The following is a 13089-nucleotide window of genomic DNA, read 5'->3' on the forward strand; positions in this document are numbered from 1 at the left end:
ATAAAGCCTATAAAAACTGCTTTAAAGTTCAAAATCTTCTACTTACGAACCCATTTTCGGTTATGATTTTATTGTATAATGTGGAAAATTAAGTTATTTATAAAATGATCGAAAAAAAATTAAATATTTATACCTGAACATCCACAAAATAAAATAAAAGGCACTTTTTGGCTTTTTTTTTTTCTTGCATAAATCAAAACAGGCGAATGGTGCTAAGCGGGAATTTAAACCTTATCGCCATCTACGTAAGGGTTGTTATTGATATCAGCTCAATTTAAAATATTACACGACGTAGTACATCGCCTTAAGCCGTTTAGAGTTTAGACAATCGCTTAAAGTGTAATGAACACAATCGTTATAACATACGAGTGCACTTAAGTTACCTTTGGGGGTTGCAAATCTAAAATGGTCCAAGTCCAAAGATATGAATTTTGTGGTTGTTGGTTTGGTATTGAATTCTAGTTTTAAACCTCCCGATCAACAAATATTTTCACAAATTTAGCATAATATCTGGGTGCCCCTAGATGATATTTTTTCATGAGCATAAGCTGATATGATGGTGATGATATGATGATACTCAAATGTATCTTTCTTGTATTAATACCGCACAAGTGTCCCAACTGCTCCTAACCGTCTAAAGCCAGTGAGTTTTTTCACCATTTCTGAATGGTGATTTTACACGAGGACGATACCTACCACGCATCATGTTATTTTTTTTTTTTTCATAACTTTATAGCACTTTTTATAGGCGTGTTGAATTTTTATTTTGAGGAGTTTTCATGGAACCGTTTTTTTATTATCTGAACATTTAAAACTCTTGTTGTCTTTGTATGAAGCAGTAAATCATGTAAAAACCCACCAGGGCGTTCATAACTAATAAGTAAAATAAATTATGAATAGATGATCTTAAGGGAGTTAAATAACAAAAACGCGGAATTATATATATATTTAAATATTTAGACGAAAGTAGGTTTTTTCTAGACAAGAAATAACATAAAATTTAATAATAATAGTAGCCACCAAGTTCAGAAAATTAGGTACCTACCGACATATTTATTGAATACTTTACTAATAAACTCGGTATGATTATGCAGACGTCTGACGAAGAAGTTGGGTGAGGGGATAAACCAAAATAAATGATTCGATGAATCTGACTCTATTTCCTACATCAATAGTTATTTTCCGACTCATTATTTTCCTAAGATATTCCCATGCGAAAATCTCCTGTCCTGTTTGCGAAAAGTCCTCATCTAACTATTAGTAAAATGCAAAATATGTACGAAGCAAATCACCCATTAATTAACTATGAAGATGTTCACAAAAAAATCTTTAAATCCCTAGAAGAATCCATAGCAAAATTTTGAAAGATGGGATAAGATTTCAGGGGTGGAAAAAAATTTAACTGTTTAAATATGTTCTCACTTCGATTTGAAAGAGTAAATATTCATAAAATACTTAACAGATAATATAATTAATAAGGCGTTATTTAATGTGGAATTGCTATTTTACAAAATAGATTTGAAAAGCACGAGATGTGAAATGAAAACGTTACGTTGGCTTATATATTTCAGAAATGTTATATTATGACGGAAGACGAAAAATATCTGCGAAAAAGGAAGAAGTGTTTGGTTTACTGCTTTATATTCTTCCTATTCATCCTACTATTTAGACCTGGTTCCATACATTAAAGGCAATCTGTAGATTTTCCGGATGTTTATGTGATTTATTTATTTACTCTTTTATTTTATACGCCCATGGGGCTTTTACATAGGATACATTGAAATGTTTACAATTTTGTAAATAAAGAATAATCTTAAAAATAATGGTTTCAAAAAATCATTTATGAAACACAATCTAGATTACAAACCAACTTCATTGGAAACTTTGTTTCCATTAAAAATATAGATGCCAAAAATATAGGAAAAGTTAATGAAACCTATCGTTATCTTTTTATTATCTTTCCTGATTCTGTTTCCTGTTTTGTTTAGATTTATAAGTATTATATTCTCGTTCGATAATAATTTCTTACGTTACGGTGGTTTACAAAGGGATAAAATTAATAATGTATAATAATCGGCCACACGTTAAGGATTTGTAAATATATAAGTAGGTACTTATTATTTTCTTTTAATCTAAAATAAAAATAATGCATAGGTCAGGTCAGATCAGGTTTCAACTGTCTCGATGATTACGATACTCGGCAACTAATACGGAGGTCACGGGTTTAAATCCCAGCCAAGTAAATTTTATTTGATCAATTTGTATTGTTTCACAATTTATTAATTTTAAATAAATATTACCCATATTAGCGGCACGTTCCCATAGTTACTTTGAGTATCACCCTTTCCTAAAAGGCAATCGAAACGTTGCATGGATTGACTTTAGCCGTGTTTGGTGACCAGATCTGATGTATCTGTAAATATTCAGATATTTCCTCACCATTCTCTCTCCATTACCTTACACCTCACAACATACATCAATAATAAAGGGATGCCGTAGTCTCACTGGCTCTTGACGGTTGGGAGCAGATTGAACTCTTGTGCGGTACTCACATGAAAAAAAGAAAAAGGTTTTGTATATCGCGTATTTTTTTGTTATTTTATTTTGATCGCATAAAAAATTTGGTAAATCATTTCAAAATGTTCCTATTACAATAATTTATTTCAGTTCAAAAGTTAACCAAATCCATTTTTCTTTAAAGTTCTTTATTTGAAATTTGCTGTGTTTGAAAAAGGGATTCATTTCTATTTATTCTTGAAAAACTACTCTAAACAAAATAACTTTTTAAGTATAACGTCAAGCCCCAAAGAACTTGCTTTCTTCGATGATTTTTACTAAAATTTTATCATTAAAAATATTAATTTCGGTTGTCTATCCTGCGTAACTGTGGTTCAATTAGTTCTATTAGAACACGGATTTCATTTGAATTTTAGTGGTTATTTTCAAAATTGGAACCGCTTGCTTGAAGAATTTAGACAAGCGATAAAGTACCTACCCATCTATAATATAATATTATTTTTAATTGTAATTTTCAAAATTGGAACGCTGTTATCGAGAATTCCGACTATCCGTGAAAATCGCGAGTCTGCGCTTGTGTTAAATAAAGGTGTATTTTTCTAATTATTTTATGTTCAGGACCACCTGATTGCTAATTTATTTTTCGTATATTTCCTGATAATTGACGATTTGGAAAAATTTTAATAGGACTTGGTTCACTTTAGAATGGAACCCTCCATTAAAGACTGAAATGCTGAAGTTATATAGCGTACCTACTGTATACGTTTAGATGTTGGTAGCAATCCACTTTGATCGAGGACAGGATTGAAATGTCTAAGCGATCGTCGAGACAAATATTCCCCTGGCCAAAATACCCGCATCGCATTCCCGTTGGCCACTGCATTCAATAACAACACAACTAAACAAAACCCAAATCCCTTTGATAGCCTGCTGCTGTGATCGGCCATCACGTCACGTGGGAAAAGTGCAATACTCGGCTTGGAGATAATCTAGCACTGCTAATATATGTCTGGAAGTAATCTAGCACCCACCTAACACCTAGCTAGAAGATACGCTGATGATATTAAATGTAGGGTGTCAGGAGAAATCAATGAGATTTAAGAATTGCAATTTTTGAGATAATTGGATTCCAAAGATAACAGTACGATAAATAGTAAAGTTATCATTCATTTTTTTGTAGTCATTGAGATTATGGCATCCTCATTTGAGGTATTTTGTAACGCTGAAGGTAGTGGGTAGGGAGGAGTTGGGAAAGAGGGAGGTGAGGAGTCTTGAATGGCTGCATCATAAAAGTAGCTTTTGATTGGAAGTGATGACACAACTACAACTAATCTAAACACATTTTAACTCCTACATTTATTAAAAATGTGTTCAATTGTGAAAATTACACAATGTTATTGAAAAAAGGGTATAAAAAATACTATAGTTTAAGTACAAAAAAAAATTGGTAAGGAAAATAATGTCAACATCTTTATTCTATCTGAAACAAACACGGACGGGTTGTTTCGGAGAATTTGAACAATTCATCAAATTTCAACGTTAATTTACGGGTTCTGTGAAAGTCCTATTCAAATTCTGTTATTATATCATTATAGGCTAGTTGCTTGACAGAACTGAAATAAAAACAGAACTTAAAAATATCGTTCACAGAACTTGAAAATTAACTTTGAAATTTGAAGAATTGTTCAATTTCTCCGAAACAACCCGTCCCAATGCACTGAATTCAATAAAACGTATTTTAAATATCATCTGGACTGAATTATTATTATTTTAACCATCGCATGCCTGGTAGGGTATTTTAAAACAGTTTTTTCTTTTATATGAATACCACACAATAGTCCCAGCTGCTCCCAACCATCTAGAGCCAGTGAGACTATGGCATCCCCAATTGGGGTATGTTGTGTGGTTGAAGGTTGGGCGAGAGGAAGAAGATGGGGAAGATGAAGGTGAGGGAATACCTGGCTAGTCAGATCTGGTCACCAATCACGGTTAAAGCTATTTCAAGCTACGTTTCAATTCTGAATGGTAGTCTTCCACAAAGGCTATACTGAGAGTATCTTCCACTCTGGAAGGTGACACAAGCATACTATATATTATTTAAAATTAAACAACACAAGTTAATCAATTAAAGTTTACTTGCGCACGCCGGGATTTGAACCCGCGACCTTCGGATTGCTAGTCGAGAGCCTTGCCCCTTCAAATAAAATGAATTGAAAAAATCTCAATTTCAACGTTATGTTATTATTTATTTAACAGGATAAAGAATAAAAAAAAAATTTTTCACATTACTAAAAGTAAAGTATTTATAATTACTAATGGTATGTAAATATTTGAAAGAAAATAATGAAGGTCATATAATATCATGTGAAAATAAAGGTCATTTGCTGGTATTCATTTTATGTTACCATTTGATTGCACTTGCTTTTTCTTTTCATTAATAATACAGCATTTTACATAAATAGTCTGATATATTGTGTAGACTTTCACTGTCAGTCACTTTATTTGTACACCATGAACGCTCGCAATCAATTTTTTTATAACTAACATAAAACAATAGACAATTCCAGTTAAAAATGGTACCCACAGCCTTGACAATAACCGACAGTGTGTGTAGGATAAAATTAAAGCAGACATATATTGTTCTCTCACGTAATGCATTGGATCAATGATTGGACATTTATTATTTTCTGCGATACTGATTAAAACTGGAATAATCTACAAATCTCCGAGTACCTACCTGCTTTTGAGAGATTTGAGTTTGAGTGGCATGTTTTTGATTAATCAAACCTTCATTTCCTCATTTAAACTTGAATTCTGTTAGAGAAAGAGAATAAATAGTAATGTTGTTGGAATCGTTTTCTGACTGTGACTCGAGGAACCGTTTACCTTGATTTATGTCGCGACTGGCGGGAGAAATAATGAATTACTTCAGTTGCAGCTTGCAGCGGTCCTCTCGGTTCCGCCATCTTACTGCGCCAGCTTGGCCGAGGATTTTCCCACCTCTTTTAAGTTTTCCAGACATAAGACAGATTAATTTTATATGGCCGTCTATGATTAAAACACATTTAGTCTGCAATTTTTAACCCTACTACCTAAGTAGTGTGACGAAATATTAGCACTTCAGAATTTCGCACTGGCACTTTTCAAAATGCATTCCTCGCAATTATTGTTCGTTCGATCAGCCTTTGTATGTACACACACCGATAGTATTTTCTTGTGGATTTATTTTAAACTCCACAAACGGAGGTAAATGACTATTTGTGATTTATTAAAATCCTGTTAAAAACGTGATGGCACGCCATTTACCAATGAAATTTCAGTAAATTCAGAATTTATCGGAACACGTGTTCTTGCAGCTGCGCTTATCCTTATAAATATAACGACGAAATGCGAAAATATTATAATTTTTATGTGCACTTAAGCTGAATCCTCATAAGACATTCCTGTTTCAATAACAGTTTTTTTTGTAATAATAATAAAAATAATAACAATATCTTTATATAGGAAAGTTTACACATTACAACTATACATACATATTATGGTGTACATTGATTTGTAACTTTTATATTTAAGGTTATAAAATTAACAGAAAAATACAAACATAATATTGTGAAGGTAAAAAGAAAATAAAAGTACAGTTGAGGTTTCTCAAATACCGCCTCACTAGGCTAGCCTGTGTTGAGGCAAAATGTTTCGTGTTAGTTCCTAATACCTTTGAACATACCTATACTTGTATTAAAATGTATTCGCTCAATAATGTGGTGACTTCAATAACTGCGAATTTGGGAGAATGCACCGGTGAAGGCCCTATTCCTATTTTTCATCCAAATTTTTACATTATTTTTGAAATTTTTTTGTGAATCACATTGTTTTATGCTGTCTGGAAGAATGTTGTAGAGTCTTGTCGCAAAGTATTTAAAGTTTAAAATATAATATTTATTTAAGTAAATCTGTCAATTCATTCTTTAAAGGCCCGCAGTCCCGTTCAACAGGAATACGTATAATTTGGCTAGATTTTCAATAAATTAGCATTATTATAATTTTCAGTAAGTTTTCTCCGTGCACAGGAGGCCCTGAGAAAAATTCTTTCCCTCAGGGCCTGTGTCATCTTTGAGGATGCTGTATGGAGGGTATTTTTTTGGAAAAAAAGGGATAAAAAGATCTTGGAAGGAAAAATCTATGATGGGTTAGTAGGAATCTTCTACTGCGGAGCAAAGCAATGTGTCGGGAGAGTCCGGCTGGAGAAGTCAAAACGTCTCCCTTAATCGGCCTCTCCCGATCAGGGCCGCCACAAAGTATATGGCCAGACTAATCCGCTGCCAAAACCTGGACAAACCATACCCTATTAACCAGGGCACTCTTGGTAAGTCATATCCAATGAATGGTTCTGGGGCGACAGTACCCATAGCCGCCTCCCAAATTGAAAACCTATGTGGGTGAATGCTCATTATTGCTCATATAGGTAAGTACCTACATAATTTATTTATTTTATTTAGTTATATATGCAGCCGATAACGGTGTGGTATTATTGCTAGAACCTAGTATAGATTTTGTGGATTCAAAATAGTCTATCGGTTAAAACAAAAGTTTGTTCGTTAGTTTCATACTGGGCCGACTGCAAATTTAAAAGTGTCAAGCTGAACTGACATGTTTTGCAATCGACAATCAACGTTCGCATAACCTGCCTACTCAAAATCCCAAATAATTATATAAATAACTACACAAAAGGCAAGTACCTACCTATCAGAGATATTTGAATTTTACTAGGGTTTTATAATGAACTCTTTCTGTTTGGTAAATGTATCGTTTACGAAAAGGAGGGAGATGTTACAATACACTTAACCTATCAGCAGATTTCTTAATCTTACCCGGAGAAAAATGAATACGGCTTTTTTATTAAGATACTTTTAAAAATGTGACTGCATTATCATTTCCCAATTAAATATTAGTCATTCAGAATATATCTGAACACGTGTTCATGCAGGTGCCCTTGTCCGATTAACAAAAGAGACGAGATGCGAAACTATAATTAGTTTGAAGAACACGTGCTCCGACTGTTAATGCTTGACAACATATTCGTGCTTTACGGAAAGTTTGTTATAAAATTTGTCAATCATTCGTTATAGGCTTTCTGTCACATTTTTACAGGAAAACGACTAATTTGACCAGATTTTTAATAAATTAACAATATTTCATATCAATAAGTTTCCATCGTGTAACTTCTATTATCAAACTTTTTAACTGGAAAACCGTTCATGATAATATGAAAAAATATACCTATTTATAGAAAATATCTATGCCCAAAGCGAATTTGCCTTAGAAAAATGTTAAAATAGTTAAAATTACAAAGATACCAATCTTGAGAGTGAGAATTTCATCTGCTCTGACCCACGATTGTAACTTGTAACGGACTGCGCATTGTTCATTTATATAATGATATGTTTCCTTTGGAGTGGAATGGAGCTCGGTGAAAGACCTGTCAGTTAAAACGACAACATTCACAAAATACTACGGATACAGTCGTCTTCTGCATAAAATGCAAAACTAAACGGAAGGAATGTCATGAAACAGCTGTTACCTACCAGAGCTGCCTTAGAAAGCATTTTTCATAGTAAACTGATGACATCTGACCGGTGGAAAGCTGGTCAATGGAATATCAAAGATTCAGAAGATATCACTTAATATCCAAGCGATTGTTTCAAGAAGATTAGAATTATAGAGGTATTTTTAAAGTAGGGATTAATATTTCCAATAGATATATTTGTTTTAAGAAAGAAGTGTATGAAAAACCTAAGAATAATAGCATATCTAATCATTATAAGCGGAAATTGAAAAACACTATATGAGGGTACTTACCTACGTATTCCTATAGGTATTTTTATATTCCAACCCGATTATAAATAAATGCTTTCGCAAAGATCACGCTGTTTCACACGTCATACCTAACATTAGGAAATGAAACGAAATGGGATTTTTCTTGAAATTAATTTTCCTGATGCGAATAGAGAAATTAAACGGATTAGATAGGTTACCTACGATAGATAACTATAGCTATGGATAGTAACTGTGGATAGGTAAACCACATGAACATACCTTTAGTCCTATATCTGCCCATACATAGGTACAGGGCGTCCGGGGGAAAGTCACAACCTATCTTCGGGTCGGGAGGTGATTCTACATGATGGTAAAAGTAAAAAGATATTTTTTTTTTTTGAAATTCCATTATTTTTCCTTAACAAATTTTTTATTTATTTTTATCAAGTTTCACTTATAGAACTCCGTTTTAATTTTTCTTTTATAAATGATATTATGAATAAAGTGTTTTTTGTAAATTGAATAATAATATAATCATAAATACACAAAAATGTTTTCCCATTTCAACTTTTTCATGTGAAAATATTTCCAAAAAGTTTTTTTTACTTGTACAATCACGTTTAATCACCTCAGAAATATAGTGCACTTTACTACCGGACACCTTGTATTATGGACAACATATGGAGAGAAAAAACACCCAGGAATCCGGAGCTACTTTTGACTTACTGCGTTAATTGAGAGAGAAATATTTAAATTGAAAAGTAAACCAGTAATCTTGCTGGTTCAGTAATCTGCTAATGAAAAATTTGTATGTGATTACCAATTAATTACCAATTACCAATTGATTAAATAATTGTTCACCAATTTTACAATATACCTTAGTATATCTATTGTTTAAATGCCCGTACAAGAATGTATATCAATTAAATTTGAATATTTACAGGCGTTCAATAAATAAAACTGACAGGAATACAAATTATGCGGCCATTGTTTCCAAATATATTCGCATGACGTGAAGAGAAACATGTTGTAAATATGCGTTTCCTGGAGCGGAATTGTTGAGGAATGACCAGAACCTAGTATTCTGATGGAATATTCAGTATTACCAAAGGGTGCATTGACTCGCCTCCTGCATTGTTTTCAACAGGATAGAATAGCTAGGTACTTCAGCTATGTTCAGAGTCAGGTTTCATACATTTTCCTGTTATTATGATGTATTTCAGGGTTAGTTCTCAACTGAAAAAAATTGAGGAGAAAATTTTAAAAAGGTACACTTTTTCATACATCCAATATGTAGTCCAGCTTTCATTTAAATGTTAACAATTTATAAATTGTGTAAGCCTTAAAGTTACTTCAATTCAAATATTACCCATTAATATATTCGTATTTCACTAGGACGGGTTGTCTTTAATAAAAATGTCCCTCCACACAGCATCCCCAAAGATGACACAGGCCCTGAGGGAAATTAATTTCCTCGTTGCCTCCTGCGTGGGGTTAATGTGTTACATTTTTTTCTAGGCTGTAAGTGGTTGTAGGTATTCATAATACTTTTTTAAAAAAGAAGCTTGTAGTCTTTCGTGGGTTATGTTGCGAAGTCTAAATATTAGTACCTACGTAGGTAATAGAATATTTTTATTGTAATCTTAGACTATATGTACACTAGATATAAAACGTTAAATTTTATAACTAAAAAAATATATATCTCCACTTTTCAACCCCGCACGGAGAAAACTTGTTGATGTAAAATGTAAATGAAAAATAAAATCTGGTCAAATTGTTAAAAATGGGACTAAACGAATGAATTGACAGATTTCTTGACAAACTGACGGTAAAACACGAATATGTTGTTAGGACGTAGGAAATATTTTCTATACGTGTAAAAATTCTAATATTGTAACATTTCGTTATTATATTTATCAGTCTTCATAACCACGTGTTCCGATATAATCTAAATGGACTAATATTAGGAAATGGATTGCAGTCACGTTTTTAACAGGATTTCAATAAATCAGACACACTCATTTTTTTCCATATGCGCCAACTGCCACTGATGTATTCGATAATAGTTATTGTGTTGGTAAATAAGTCAATACAGAAGTATAAAATTAGCATATTATGGAAATGTCTTGCAGTAGATACATATTTAGATACATATTTTAAATATGTGAATAAATTTAAAAGCAAGAAATAAACATCAGAATAAATGTCACTGCTTGTGGATTTGTATAGGAATTACGTGAACAATATGTTTGTCACCTGAAACAATGATACTCAAATGCTACAAAATAGACTGCCAATAAATTCATTTGGGAGCTAAGGGCCCGACTTACCTAAATTTTTTAGCAAAATTACAGTTTCGCTTTAGTAAAAAGTCAACGGAAAAACTGCTTTCTGATCTCAAAACTATTACTTTTCTTTCGTACTTACCTTTTAAAAGTTGTTACATTAGTCTTTATTGTATCTAATTTACAAAATCAATAATAGAACCTTTAAACGAAAAAGTTTCATTGAATGAAATTTCTTTTTCTAAAGTGATATTATTAGCATCCACTTTGAAAAAAAGTGGTATAATGTAAAAATCCCTTTACAGTTCTAATTTATCGTTGAAACTGGGCCGGTGGTTGCATCAGTAATCACACAGAGAAAAATAAGTAGGTATTCCTAATTTATTCAGAATATCTCTAATTTGGTTAAAAACGGGATTGCACGCGGTTTTCTGATTAATTGTTAGTACATTCCTAATATATATGAACATACGATCATGCACCTGCGTTTGCATTAATTATGTCAGACCTGGTTATAATACACAGAGTCATTGACAACTAAATTAACAACCCTGCCACCGTCGCAACTTTTAAAAGCCATGTGTCAACTAGGAACACAAGACAAAATGTAACATTCTTCTGCTATACATACACAACCAACAACCAGACACACTCACTGACCAATTACTATTGATACATCAATATATATATATATATATCAATACATTTAGTGACTTCATTTGTAGAACTAAACGTAATCTATACCAGCACTTTGTTGAATCCTACAAATTATAGAATCGACTGTATAATGTTGTTTTAGTGATTTTTCTTACATGTAGTATTATTCTAGTTTCTATATTATTTTATGTTTCTGTTACATGTTTTACTAATATTGTTTCATATTCAGTTTATCAGTTTAACGCTATTTCAGTTTAAATTTTTTTTCGATAACTCATTTTTATTCTGTTCTTAAAATCCATGTCCAATCAGACCGGCTAGGCTGAGCGTTAAACAAATAAAATAAATGAAAAACAAATGACCTATAAATTACCTAATAAACAATGTTGACGTTGTTTTAATGTAATCACGAGAAGATTTAATTATTGGTAGGGAATGTGATAAAATTGATCGCTTAAATTATTGTGTTTCCCTGACTTATGAATTCCTTGTACCTATGTCATGGCAAGTCTGTAATTGAGTCAATGTCACATCGGTGAAAGACGAATATTTTTTATGAAGTATCCACCTAGTACCTAGTAGTAAGTTTAGTACCTATTTTTTTAGATTTTATGAGGTATGGAGTTAGGAACTACGAGGTAGGTATGAGTGATATTTGCTTGCTTAATGCATAATTATTAAACATTATTATAACATCGTATTTGTGATAAAATAGTAATTACTTAAATGATTGGTATTTGTGGACACTCCGAAGGTTGGTTAAAAATCATACGTAAAAAGCAGATTAGTCTGTAGTGGGTTCAGTTTAAGCTTGCTGAGTGAGCATTAATGTTTACGCTTCCGCACTGCACGGATAAAATACTATTATTTTATAATAAGATTGGTAAAATTAATCGTTTTCCTGTTAAAAACGGGACTGCGGGCCTTTAACGAATGAATTGACAAAGTATCAGTTATAACGTTCATAAAAATACTGATTTTGTCACGTTCCGTCATCATATTTATTAGGAAAAAGACACGCATTCTCGATATATTCTGAATGATTAATATTTTAACCGGAAATTTGCATGCTATCACTTTATTAACATGATCTTTTTTCTCAGTGTGCAAATTTTTAAAATACGTATTCCTTTTCATTTCTGACGCAGTTTCACAACTTTTAAAAATAAATAGAAGTGTAGATTTAATTAAGTTATAATCTATTACCCAATTTTGAAGCCTTCGGCAGTTTCCGCTCCGAACACTTCGTTATTTTAATTTTAATTTTCGATCAATTTTAGTTCTAAATATTTATAACTACATGTAAACCAGCTCATATATATACCACAACCACACAGCTAATGTACTTCGAATGTTCATTGAGCAGGTAGTCAGGTTATGTACCCACTTACACCAGCAGTGGATGCCAGTGAGAATTCGAATCTGATTACTGATCAGCGAGGTAGGTAATTAAACTTTGATCACTTCAATGTTCTTGTTAAATTTAGCCAACACTACACTTTTAAAATAAATTAAATTTACCATACTTGTTTGCATATACCACAAATTAAGAACATTTTCGGCAACAACAATATCATTGCGTTCATATTTATCAATCTTAGCCATTCTAGCATATTCAAGAATCCATGAGTCACGAACTGCCACAGTTATCTATTAAGTTATAGTTCGATATCTTCATAAATTTTGTAGGGAACCATTTATTGGATAACCACACTTCTGCCATAGGTCACCCCAAGTGGTTCGCTACGATATAGCAGGGGTGCCCCGGTTCTTCGGGTGAGGAGTGTTCAGGATGCGTCTGCCCACCAGCTGCGTG

The sequence above is a fragment of the Hesperophylax consimilis genome, chromosome 1, assembly GCF_061612785.1.
Source record: "Hesperophylax consimilis isolate HC1 chromosome 1, BYU_Hcon_1.0, whole genome shotgun sequence".
Taxonomy (NCBI): domain Eukaryota; kingdom Metazoa; phylum Arthropoda; class Insecta; order Trichoptera; family Limnephilidae; genus Hesperophylax; species Hesperophylax consimilis.